This window comes from Hyalella azteca, unplaced genomic scaffold, assembly GCF_000764305.2.
Source record: "Hyalella azteca isolate HAZT.00-mixed unplaced genomic scaffold, Hazt_2.0.2 contig1718, whole genome shotgun sequence".
Lineage (NCBI taxonomy): Eukaryota > Metazoa > Arthropoda > Malacostraca > Amphipoda > Hyalellidae > Hyalella > Hyalella azteca.
In genome coordinates, this window is record NW_025932021.1 from 155,019 (window position 1) to 167,239 (window position 12,221).

General features: G+C 37.7%; 1 long non-coding RNA gene across 1 annotated transcript; it reads left to right on the forward strand.

Annotated features, from left to right (window-relative positions):
* The first annotated feature begins 1,999 nt into the window (after window positions 1-1,999).
* On the forward strand, window positions 2,000-5,918 carry LOC125178881. Its single transcript, XR_007157055.1, has 3 exons — window positions 2,000-2,035; window positions 2,195-2,293; window positions 5,833-5,918. It is a non-coding gene; the product is annotated as an uncharacterized LOC125178881 (long non-coding RNA).
* The last annotated feature ends 6,303 nt before the right edge of the window (window positions 5,919-12,221 follow it).

A 12,221-nucleotide genomic window follows, 5' to 3' on the forward strand; every position in this document is an offset into this window, starting at 1 on the left:
GGCTCACAAAATCAAAGATACACACAAATTTATTGCGATAATTCGAACAAATTTTGGGTTCTATGTATATTGCGCAAGCCCTTATTTTAGCATCAACTAATTGTTCAGGATTAAATTACTCTCATATTTTTGTTAAGATATTTGTGGCGTGGACGCTTCTAAGAAATTTTAAAGGGCACATTTATCGAGCACTCACGCAAACAATGAGAATATTTCTTCCATGCAATGCCCACATATGTAGATTCTTGCGTTGGTTTTATTATTCTACTGCTCTTGATTTAATTATAAACATGATTAGTGATATTTATAATATAATTAATTATATCATTAATATTGAACAACGATTCAAGATCTCATCGGATTTATTCCCCGTAATAATATTTAACAAAAATTACTCAGTTAACACCTTTTTAATGAACGAAGTTCTGCTCCAATACAGGTAAATTGCTTTTGTTCGGGCCCTCCGAACAGTTAAACAACCATTCATGCAGAATGTTTTTCATTGTTAAGGAGCCAGCTGCAATCTCAGCAAATGCTAGCTTGAATAATTTTAGATGCTTTACTTTTGCTAATTCATTACCCTCTGTCCAGATGGGATCCATCGCGCTCACCTACGTCATCATCGCAGTCCAGTTCACGACGAGCAACAGCCCCGTCACGTGCAAGGCCTTCGCGAGAATAATGCGATATCTGAAAATTTCATCATCAACGCTAAATTCAGTTAGCAAGTCACAATATATCGCGTTGGGAATAATTGGCACTGCTGTTTGCCAACAATGGATTTACAGCTATCAACATTACAGTTATCAACAAGCAGCAACGATGTACATACTCTTCGTCAATTGTGGAAATAATTTGATTTACTTATCCTACGTTGGACTCCCCTTTATTTTCCACTCATTAATGAAACTTCTTACAATTGATTTGATGAATGCTACAAGTCGTGTTCCATTTGGGAAGCTTGGAAAATATTCCGACAACAGAACCGAAGTACAAGCCAAGCTTGCTCTGGCCACAGTCAGAATTCGCGTGATGAAGATTCGTCGCGTCGTAAAAGACACTCAAAAGGCGTTTTCAGGCGTTGTCCTTGGAGCGATCGTTTTCGACCAGTACGAGTTGGTGCTGGCGGTTCTCTTTGCCCTTGTTGACACAAGATCGCATAATACGACCCTGAATGCTGTTTTCTTCACATTTCCAACTATTTTGCAGTTATACCTTATCCTCGACTGCCAAACTGAGTACCTAAAAGTGGTGAGTTTTTTCTTTGCCCGAAAATCAAGTGTGTTTTTTCCCAACGAACATTAAGACAAATGCGAAAAACATTACACACGGGGTTCGTTCCATTAAATAGATGTTACATCAAATAAATAGACAGTGTTCCAATGTCTTTATCAACTAATATTCCTATGTTAAAACAGTCAGACGAGCTTTAGTGTCACGCTCAGAAAAACCGTCTATGAATTAGAGATGTATATAGTGATAAATTATTATTCGAAACTCAGGTTTCCAATGAGGATTTCCTTCTATCAGCTGCATTGATGTAAAGCTTCTAGGAGTGCGTGAACTTATGTCTAGCATAGGCAGTAATTAGTTAAAGCATTCGCATCGTTATTATAAAAATGTTTCCATGTTTTTCAGTGTGAGGAGAGAGTGCAGCGGGTCAGGAAGCTAACGGCTGCAGCGGGTCGCTTGGAACAGCAGAAATCAGAGGCACGTACCTAAAATTTGCATTCGACATCTTACTGACAATGGTCACAAGTGACTAATTTGAATTCATAGATCAGGTTGAGATGTTAAATGTGAACTGAATTTTACAGATTTAATGGCAGGGCGATGATAATTCTTGTGAGCGATTTGCAATGACGTTAGAACATTCAGAACACGTCATATCGAATACGAGCACCGCCATTCAGTAAATCATGTAGCCCCAAGATGCACGGCCAAGGAGACGGTTATTGAAAGCTTGATGTAGTAGTCTTTGTAGACTCGCCGTGGTTGAGGTGTGAAACGCACGGAGACGAGCAGCGAGTCGTAGGTCCGAGCACTGAAAAATCTGTGCCGTCTCTAATATGCAATAGCCATCTTTGTAGCGTTTATAATGTGGCCGTTATGTTTGCAACGAATCCTTATTCCTAAAGCCATCACGTCTGATGTCGAGTAAAACAATAATTCCTAAATTTCGCTACGGTTGCAGATGGTGTGGCAGCTACGCGGCATCAAGGCTGAGCTCAAGAGCATGCCGCGCTTCTCAGTCTTCGGTCTCTTCGAGTTGGGCCGACACTGCCTGCTGTCGGTGAGCGATGAGGGCTAAATTATTGTCATGGGTTGAAGATTGTTACTGTAAGCTACTTAAAAACATTTGCAAACACTATTCATTTTAATATTGAAATCACATATTTCTCACCTTACGCATATACCGATTGGTAAATGTACGTGCTTTTGTCATCTGCTATATGCATTCATTTCCCAAATAAAAATTATGAGTGGAGCACCTATGTTTTTAAGATGGCAATAGGCGGACGCCATAGGTGGAGCAGCTATGATTTATATAGTGAATTAAGGGTGGCGTGCACCACCTTTACCATACTTATAACCTGCCTATGGCCCCCCTACCCGTAAAGCTCTTCTTCCGCAAATAACTACCCATTGGCACCAGTGGCACATTGACGAGCCACAGATGGCCACTTTTTAAAATGAAGTCGTAAAAAAATTTTAATTTAGTTTCTAATCCGATGCTTATGTATTTACTGACATAGTTCCACACAATCAGCGTTGTAAGGGCTGCGTACATAGATCTACCATTATAGTACAAGTAACAATGTCGGACATGTAGCAGGAACAAATTTTCAGAGTACCATACACATACCTCGTGAGAAATCGAGTTGAAGAAACTCCATGCCTGCAGGATTCGAACTCCGGTCTCCCACACGCGAAGCAGAGCCTCTACCGTTGAGCTATAGGAGAGGACTAGCCTCTTGAGTAATTTTAAAATATTTGACTGAAGTATTGCAAGTTTTAATTTCATCGAATTACAGAAGTTTTCAAGTTAGTGCTACCACCGTGATAATTAGATGGTTCCATCAATAATTATATTTGAACATGCTGCTACATTCAAATAAACAGCCACTGAAACAAACTCCGTTTATTCGTAACGAACTATGGTTCAGCTCAGAATAAAGGCTACGGAAAAATGCTTAATAAGCATCGAAGTTTCATAATGTGAACATTACACCGATTTTGACAGCTGTTTGATTCGAAATATTTTATAAAGAATATTCTTGCGTGAATTAAGAATTCATATCACTCGATTATTTTGAAATTTCAGGCGTGAATTACCTGCTCCACTTCGTGCCACTATTTTTCTCTTGCATAATCTTCAATCTTTTGCGTACAAAAGATACCAGGACCACTCTAGTAAGCGATAGAAAGACGAATTTTTATTCGTATCCCTCTGCGTAAAAATGATACTTTTTTGACGAAAAAATAACCCGGAAAGCACATATTTCAAGCAGGACATGGTAAAGATTATTAGGAAGCAGGTCATAGTTAAGATTAGTAAGATTAGTAGGTAGCTCAACGCCGACTCCCGTAAACCCAACTCGAGTGAACGTGTGCTTGCTCGACTGCTCGCTGTGCTTGGAAGCCGCCTAGCCGCTGTGCTTTAGAGATGCCTTTCCTTTACAGACTACGTCGACGTGGCTTTAGAGTTTAGATAAATGTGGTGATTTGAGAATATTGTCAATATTATATAACACACTCAATCGATCCATGCAATTTATACTTAATGATACAATAATTAGTCTGAATTGATCGCAATATTTTCAACACAGCCAGTTGGCGTATACGCAAAATTCGTAATAAATTTACTCAATATCTCATGTGAACATAAAAAATTGGATTCGCTGTCATCTTTTGAGAAACTAGTTTTTGCGACAAAAATTTTCCAGTGTTCTGCGGACAATTTATATCAGAAGCAGTGTGATACATGCCCAGTGGCTTCACTTTAGTTTGGAAAATTTGTGAACACCTTGTCTATCTGTCAGTTTTACTCATACCTACTGAATTCACGCTAAATTTTCGCTAAATTTTCTTAACAGAACTTAATCTTAAATGCCAAGCACACAGAGCGTTTCGTCTCAGAACGCCGAACGAACGCCAGAACGCCAAGCACAAGTCATGGTTTCGTCTTAATCTTGAATGACCTGCAACCCAAAAACACTTCTCTACGTTGGATAAATTACATTGGCAAATACCTTCGTGCACTGTGCAGTTTGGGCAAACGGTTATCGGTGGCTCACAAGAGATTTGTCTGCAATGAGCCATAGATGTTTCAGACCCTACAAATCATCGATGATTCATCGATGACTCCCACCTATACTCGCCACTCTTTCGATTTATTGGTGTTTTATTGTCGATTTTCGGCAGATCTGGCCACCCACCGTTACGCCACCTATAATCTACTATCGCCACCTATTATCATCGGTGCTCCACCCTTAATTTTTATTTGGGTTTGACGCCGGGAAATCAACTAAGCGTGTAGACCACAAATTTCTTTCAAATGTTGATTTATAATAGCATCTTCATATTGTTGGGGCTCTCTGCATGACTAGCCTACATGATCGTATAGGTTTAGTCACTAATGCGCGATAATTTAAACACTTTATTGCACCACACTTTCAAATAAATAATCAACGTGTTGTAGTAAACTTATTGTAAAAAATGATTACATATAAATGTTATACATCGTTGCATTCTTTCCTCTTGAGTCGCTTCTTGAATTCAAGTTTTGAATCCTGACATTTGAGATTCAGGTCGGCATTTGAGGCTTTCCTAAAAGTACAAATAAAAATATATAAATAACCGATAGAAAACAAACATTAGCATACCTATAAACTCTAAATAATTACATTTCTATTCCGTATCAGATCTATTCACATAAATATTTACATATTGACATCCTAACACAGCACATACCTCCGCTCCGGCTTTCCACGACACAATAACCCTACCACCTCATCCTTCCGCCCTTGCCCCTTAGCCTTCCGTAAACTCTAAACTAAAATGACAATTTAAAATTCTGGACTATAAACAAATTATACAGTCAATACGCTGATACATAAATAACTATGATTTCAATCCCTTACAATATTCTGATAAAATAATGAAAGTTTTTGTAAAATACCTGAATTTAATGATCACTCAGGCGACATATATATTTTCCTCAATCTCTCGACTGCTAACGTCTAACGCAAGCACAGTAAAAGTGAAACGATTCAATATCTCGTTCAAATTCTTAGTGAAATTGAAATTGCCTTCAATGGATTTTGCTGCCTATTTCAGTGCCTAATTCCATCTCATTGAACCAAAAATATACATAGCTTAGTAATTTTCCAGTAATTTAAAAAACTTGAATTTAACATATAATAAAAAAATACGTAGGTTATTCAGTTCGATTGATTGATTGCCTTAATACCATTCAAAATGTACAAAATCATCCGTTTACCTCTTTTTCTTTGGCCATTCTAAAAAAATATAACTCAGTACTCACTGCAGTGAGTGACAGGGAGCGCATTTTATCGTCGACGAAAACGTGAAGTAACGGACGGACAGACGGATGGACGGACGGACATGGCGAGCACAATAGTGCATCTTTTCCATAAATGAGAAAATGCGCTAAACAGTAAAATCACTATTGCACAAGTTTTCTGAAAGGTTTAACTAATATTTGTCACCTTTTTCTTTCATCGTCAATATTCAAACTGTAACTTGAGCATATCTCAGCATGGATAATTTTGCCGCGCTCTTCGAATTAAATCAGGAAAGTTTGTCCAGATGGGATCCATCGCGCTGACCTACGTCATCATCGCAGTCCAGTTCACGACGAGCAACAGCCCCGTCACGTGCAAGGCCTTCGCGGCAACAGCAAACATTTCAGTTGAAGTCTGAGAGTTTCGCCTTCTCAGACACTTGATGTGACATATGGGCGACTAAGGATCGATTTTGACAAAGCAGATAATTAGTCTCTGAGCTTCTACTTAACTTTGTTGAGTGTTTCCTTGAGTTTAAAGTATGAAGAATGTTCTCATTCATAATTCAATGTAAAAGCTCTTGACAGTGAAATTCATAAATAAATTGTAGGAATTCCTGCGAAAATTTTTTAACAGTGGCGCAACAGGTCGAATGCGCGACCAGCTCATTCGAGATAGTTCATTGATTACAAGTTTACAGTTTTATGTAAACATTTTTTTATCATGTTTATGTTCGACTAGTGAATTACTATAAGAGAGGCACAAATGTAGTGTGTGTTGTGTTTTTCGCAATCGACGTTCTTGACGGTTGCTATGTTTACAAACAAACCAATTGTTAGTGAAATAAATAAATGTTAGAAATTGTTCGAGTGAAGCTATAACGGTATGTTGCCTGTTCCAAATTAATAACTATAAAAAATTCAAAATATAGATTACCGATGCTTCGGAACAAAAAAATCGGAATACTGCTAACTCGAGATCGATGTTACAGGATGAAATACGCCGAGTAGCTAATCGTTTTCACAATAACGTACGACCTACATGAGGCTACAACTGGTCGCTAGTCTTTGGAAAAAATTGACACAACACTATATTTTGTGCCGAATTGTTAATGATGATGATGATGATGGCACATGAAAATATATTCTCTAATTCAGGGAGATTAATTGTTACGCGTTAGATTTTCGTAATCGGTTAGGGAGTTCAGACATGAGTAGCATATCGTGTTTTTCGTATCCTGAATTAATTTTCATAAAATAAATGAACAAATAATCAGTTCTCGCTTTTCAGGAAATCTAGATAATAAAACTCATTTTAGGTGATATGCGGTATATATTCAAGAGATACTTTTACTTAAATTATAAAAATGATCATAAACTTGTGCGCATGCGTCAATTATTTTCTACATTCCCTTTCAAACAATAGTGAAGGTGAGCGAAATAGATTTCTGAAGACTATTTTGAACATTATTCAAACTGGCAGGCGTAGGAAGTTATCATCGGAAATTATACATCATTCATATTTCACTATGTGAATTCAGCCTAATAAGTTTTGTAACTATTTATTGTTAGTAACTTTTTCCAGTAAAATGAAAGGTAGAGCTTTTATGGAAATTCAGTTTCATCGAAAATACTTTGTCCATGATGAAACGGGAATAGTTCATTGTCGAGTGAAACGAACAGTTCTCAACGCGTGTAATTGAGATTCTTGAACGACATAATACTTAATAATAAAGCAAAATTACTTCAAGTATTGTGAATTAAACACGTAGAGTAAAAACAGGATTTAAAATCAATCACTGAAATAATTTGAATGTTAAAGTTCCGGCGGATTCGGTTGTTGCAATTCGACAGCTGATGACTCATCCTAATGACGAGAGCCTTAATTTATTGCGACCAGGCACCACAAGACGACGCTGGTGCAAGATATTCCAGGACCGTGCTGGTGATGGTCTCATCGCGAACCTCTCTCAAGTGGTCTCTCTGCACTCATGACTGTAGGTGGCAAGTGAGACGGCGATTCAAGTAGATGATGTTAAACAGATACCGGTACGAGCATATAAAACAAAACACTAGTTTAAATATAAACGATGTTTATAACTTGTTTATTGCAAGCTAATTAGTAAACACCATTGTTTCTCGTGCTAGTTACCATTAATTCCGCGGAAAAGTAAAGTTTTGAATTTATTATTTGTTGTATGATTCTGATGTCATTTTGCAAGACTAACTGTATAGGACCTGTTATGCCTTATAACCTTATGCTTCATCGGATCATGGTATAGTAAATGCATGGTAGTGATGCTGCGGAACACTTGCTCAGTCAGCAGGTACGGTCGCCGACAAGAGAACACAATATTCTTGATCTCTTCTTTACTAATAATGAAAGAATGGTGGATATTTTTTGCAAACTGCATCGGGGTTGCAGACGGTGTGGCAGCTGCGCGGCATCAAGGCTGAGCTCAAGAGCATGCCGCGCTTCTCGGTCTTCGGTCTCTTCGAGTTGGGCCGGCACTGCCTGCTGTCGGTGAGCGCTGTACTCGGGGCCATCTACATTATTGTCCAGATCTTGGTGGTGTTAGAATAGTTAGTCAAATAAGTTCTATAAATTACTGTTTGTTTTAATATTGAAAATAATATGTTACGGTTTATTATTACTAGCTAACTAAACAAATAAAATTCTAAAAACATCGTCCTGTGCAACTAAGTGAAACGAGTCACAAAATCAAAGATTCACAAAATTATTTTTAGCGATAATTCGAACAAATTTTATGTTCCATATTGCGCAAGTCCCTATTTTAGCAACAACTAATTGTTCAGAATAAAATTACTCTCTTCTGTATGTTAAGATATGTGGGCCGTAAAGGCTTATAAGCAATTTTAAAGACATACTTATCAAGACTCCACGCAAGCAATGAGAATATTTCTTCCATGCAATGCCCACATAGATTCTTCGCGTTGGCTCTATTGTTCTACTGCACTTGATTCAATTATAAAAAAGACTAGTGAAATATTGCCAATTATGCTATAATATCGGACAATGATTCAAAGCCTCATCGGATATTCCCCATAATATAATGTAACAAAAATTACTCAGTTAACATTTTTGTAACGAACGAAGTTCTGCTCCAATACCAGCAAATTACTTTCGCACGGGTTCTCCGAATAATTAAACAAACATTCGCTACAGAATGTTTTTCATCGTTAAGGAGCCAGCTGCAATCTCAGCAAATGCTAGCTTGAACAATTTTAGATGCTTTACTTTTGCTAATTCATTACCCTCTGTCCAGATGGGATCCATCGCGCTCACCTACGTCATCATCGCAGTCCAGTTCACGACGAGCAACAGCCCCGTCACGTGCAAGGCCTTCGCGGCAACAGAAGCCTGACAAGTTCGAGAATTTACCTTAAAAAAAGTCTTTTAGTAGATCATTACAGCAAAATGAAGTAAACCTTTTTTGGCAAGAACATTAGTGCTCACAAGTACTATTTTACACTGCTGTTTAGTGTTACTACATATATTTGAATAAATACTCATAATTAACATATAAATAGAACAGTTAAATAGTTCAATGTTATAACTGTCTTTTTACACAATTTTTCTGAATTTACTTCAATCACCTTAGTCGCGATGGAGAAAAATGTGAAATTATGAAAATGTAAAAATCAGCGTAATTTATTTTACGGTCGAATGTAATTCTTTCTCTCTCTCCATGTCAGAGTTCTGTACTTGTATATTCACATACAATACTCGTTCTTGCACATGACAAATTAGTACGATCTGTATCTCGTTTACGGAATATCCTGAAACTGATAAGAGGAAAATACGTATGACAATCGAGCTCAATAACAGATTTCTTTAGCTTCAATAAATGTTTTGATCAATATAGTTTCATGCTCATTGGTTATGTATTAGCAAAGTTCATGTCAACCTCTTTTATCTTAGCGTTAAATCATTCAATATTATTTCAGATATTATCCAACACAGAATTTGCAATTCAAATAAAGTTTTGAATCTGGGCTGCGAGGAAAAATATGGTAAAGTATGATGAAAACGAAAAAAATACAACATTCAATGAACATCTATTTCCAAAATGTTCCTCATTTTTTACCCGCCTTAAAGTGACATTAAATTCGACTCGGCAGTGTTTTTAATGACTCTATTATTTTAAAACTACGCCGTCGGAGGTAATGATTGAATTCCTTTTAAACCCCAAGTGAACGACATTTTTGCTCCGTAAAATTGAAACAATAATAATTTATTAATTTCTGTAACAGATAAAAAATCAGGTTATTGTAATTTGGCGCTCACGTAGGGATATATGGGTGGCGAGATACTTTCGGCTTAGCCTCTTTTGATGCGACCCTTTGATACCAAATACCTTAGATATCGCTTCCTGATACGCGTTCGGCTCGCTTCCGCTATGCAGATTACTTGCCATCAAGTGGAAATTAAAGAATTCAAAATAATCTTGATTACTAAGTGCATGTTAAATGAAAATTTTCTTCAGCATAAGAACCCGAAAGAAGGTGCAAATTTCACATAATATGGGAAAAAGTTTATATTCACTCAATTTACGTTTGCACTCGCGAGAGCAGAGTAATTAAAGTTTTACTACCTTCAGGGCGTAGTTAGGTATATACGTCTTAACGATTGAAGATTTTCATAAGATTTTTCTTTAAACTTCGGTTTGTTCTCGACTCATAGGCGGGGTACCTCAAGGCGGCGTGTCAGTATCGTGCATATATTCAAGCTTACATTATTCTATTCAATGAATTTCTTATTAAATGTCGAGCTTAGGTTGTACTCAATTAATAAAATGCCATGAAACTTGTGCTCAATTAATAAAATGCCATGAAGCGGGGCATAAACTGTTATTCTTGAACGTTGTTTTGAGGAGGAGGATTACAAATGAAGGATGACTCCTCAGCATTTATCATTGCCAGGCGATGCAGAGTTTTTAAATCTATTTAAACTGATTGGCATACTCAAATCTTTGATTTATTATAGAGTGCATAAATATAAATTTATTGAATACAATTTCGATCATACAATATTGCTACGTCTTCTGTTGAACATACGTTCTTAGTTCATCAAAAATTGATTTTGTTAATAATTTAATCTCCATAATCTCAATGCATTGCCTTATGAATTAGAAGACTTGCGTCTTAAACCTTTAAGTTGATTAAATTTACTACGTTCGAGAATATTTACAAAGAAGTCACGATAAGCCATCATGTTTGCTCGTCGCATTTCGCAAACTCAGACGTGGCGCCGCTAAAAGCCTCTGGTGATCAAAACTTCCGATTAGATGTTCGCCAAGTCGTATGCGGTATGGGTGCTGGCCGTGTGGACTGTGGTGACTTGTTCTGCTCCCGACTGTCCTTAGAAACGTTGTCGCAAAGTTTCTAATTATCGCAAGAAATAAAACTTCGAAGGCCAGTTTTACACACACTTTAGTAGAAATTTGACCAGCTTTCGTTATAGTGAACTATAAGTTCAGTGATCATGTTCGGACCAAAGTTTGAAATGCGGCGCATGCTTCTGTGGTTTTTGCACTTGATGCGGGCGCTTGGTCTCGCTCCTTATGAGGAGCGAGACGGTGTCTTCGTGAAGTCTCAAGTTCGCCAAGGTATCGGAATCGCATTGCAAAGTGTCATGTTCATTTCTGTATCGTACAAAATATCAGATTTGATTTATTTTTTGTCGATAATGGAAACGAACCCTTACAATATTGTTCGAGCGTTATATTCACCATGCTACTACGGGATGATGATGTTGGTCTCGTACCATTTCATGGCCTCGAGTGCCCATACCGTAAGAATAATGCGATACCTGAAAATTTCATCAACCACGCTAAATTCAGTTAGCAAATCCCAATATTTCGCACTAGGAATAATTGGCACTGTTTTGGGCAAACAATGGATTTACAACACTTTTATGAATCAACAAGCATCAACGATGTACATACTCTTCGTCAATTGTGGAAGGAATTTGATTAACTTCTCTAACATTGGACTCCCCTTTATTTTCCACTCATTAATGAAACTTCTTACAACTGATTTGAAGAATGCAACAAGTCGTTTTTCATTTGGTAAGCTTGGAAAGTCTTCCGACAACAGAACCGAAGAGCAAGCCAAGCTTGATCTGGCCACAGTCAGAATTCGCGTGATGAAGATTCGTCGCGCCGTAACTGATACTCAAAAGGCGTTTTCAGGCGTTGTCCTTGGAGCGATCGTTTTCGACCAGTACCAGTTGGTGCTTATAGTTCTCTTCGCCCTTGTTGACACAAGATCGCATAATACGACCAAGCAGTGCGTGCACTTATGTCCAACATATGGAATAATTCGATAGAGCATTCGTACCATTATTATAAAAATGTTTCCATGTTTTTCAGTGTGAAGATGGACTGCAGCGGGTCAGTAAGCTAACAGCGGCAGCGGGACGCTTGGAACAGCAGAAAACAGAGGCACGTTCCTAGAATTTGCGTTCGACATTTTAATGACAACGGTCGCAAATGACTAATTGGAATTCATTGATCAATTTTAGGATTTGAATATGAGCTGAATTTTAGAGATTCAATGGCAGGGCGATGATAAATCTAGTGAGCGATTTGCAATGACGTCATAACAATCAGAACAAGTCATATCGCATACGAGCACCGCCATCCAGTAAAACGCGATGACCCGAGATGTA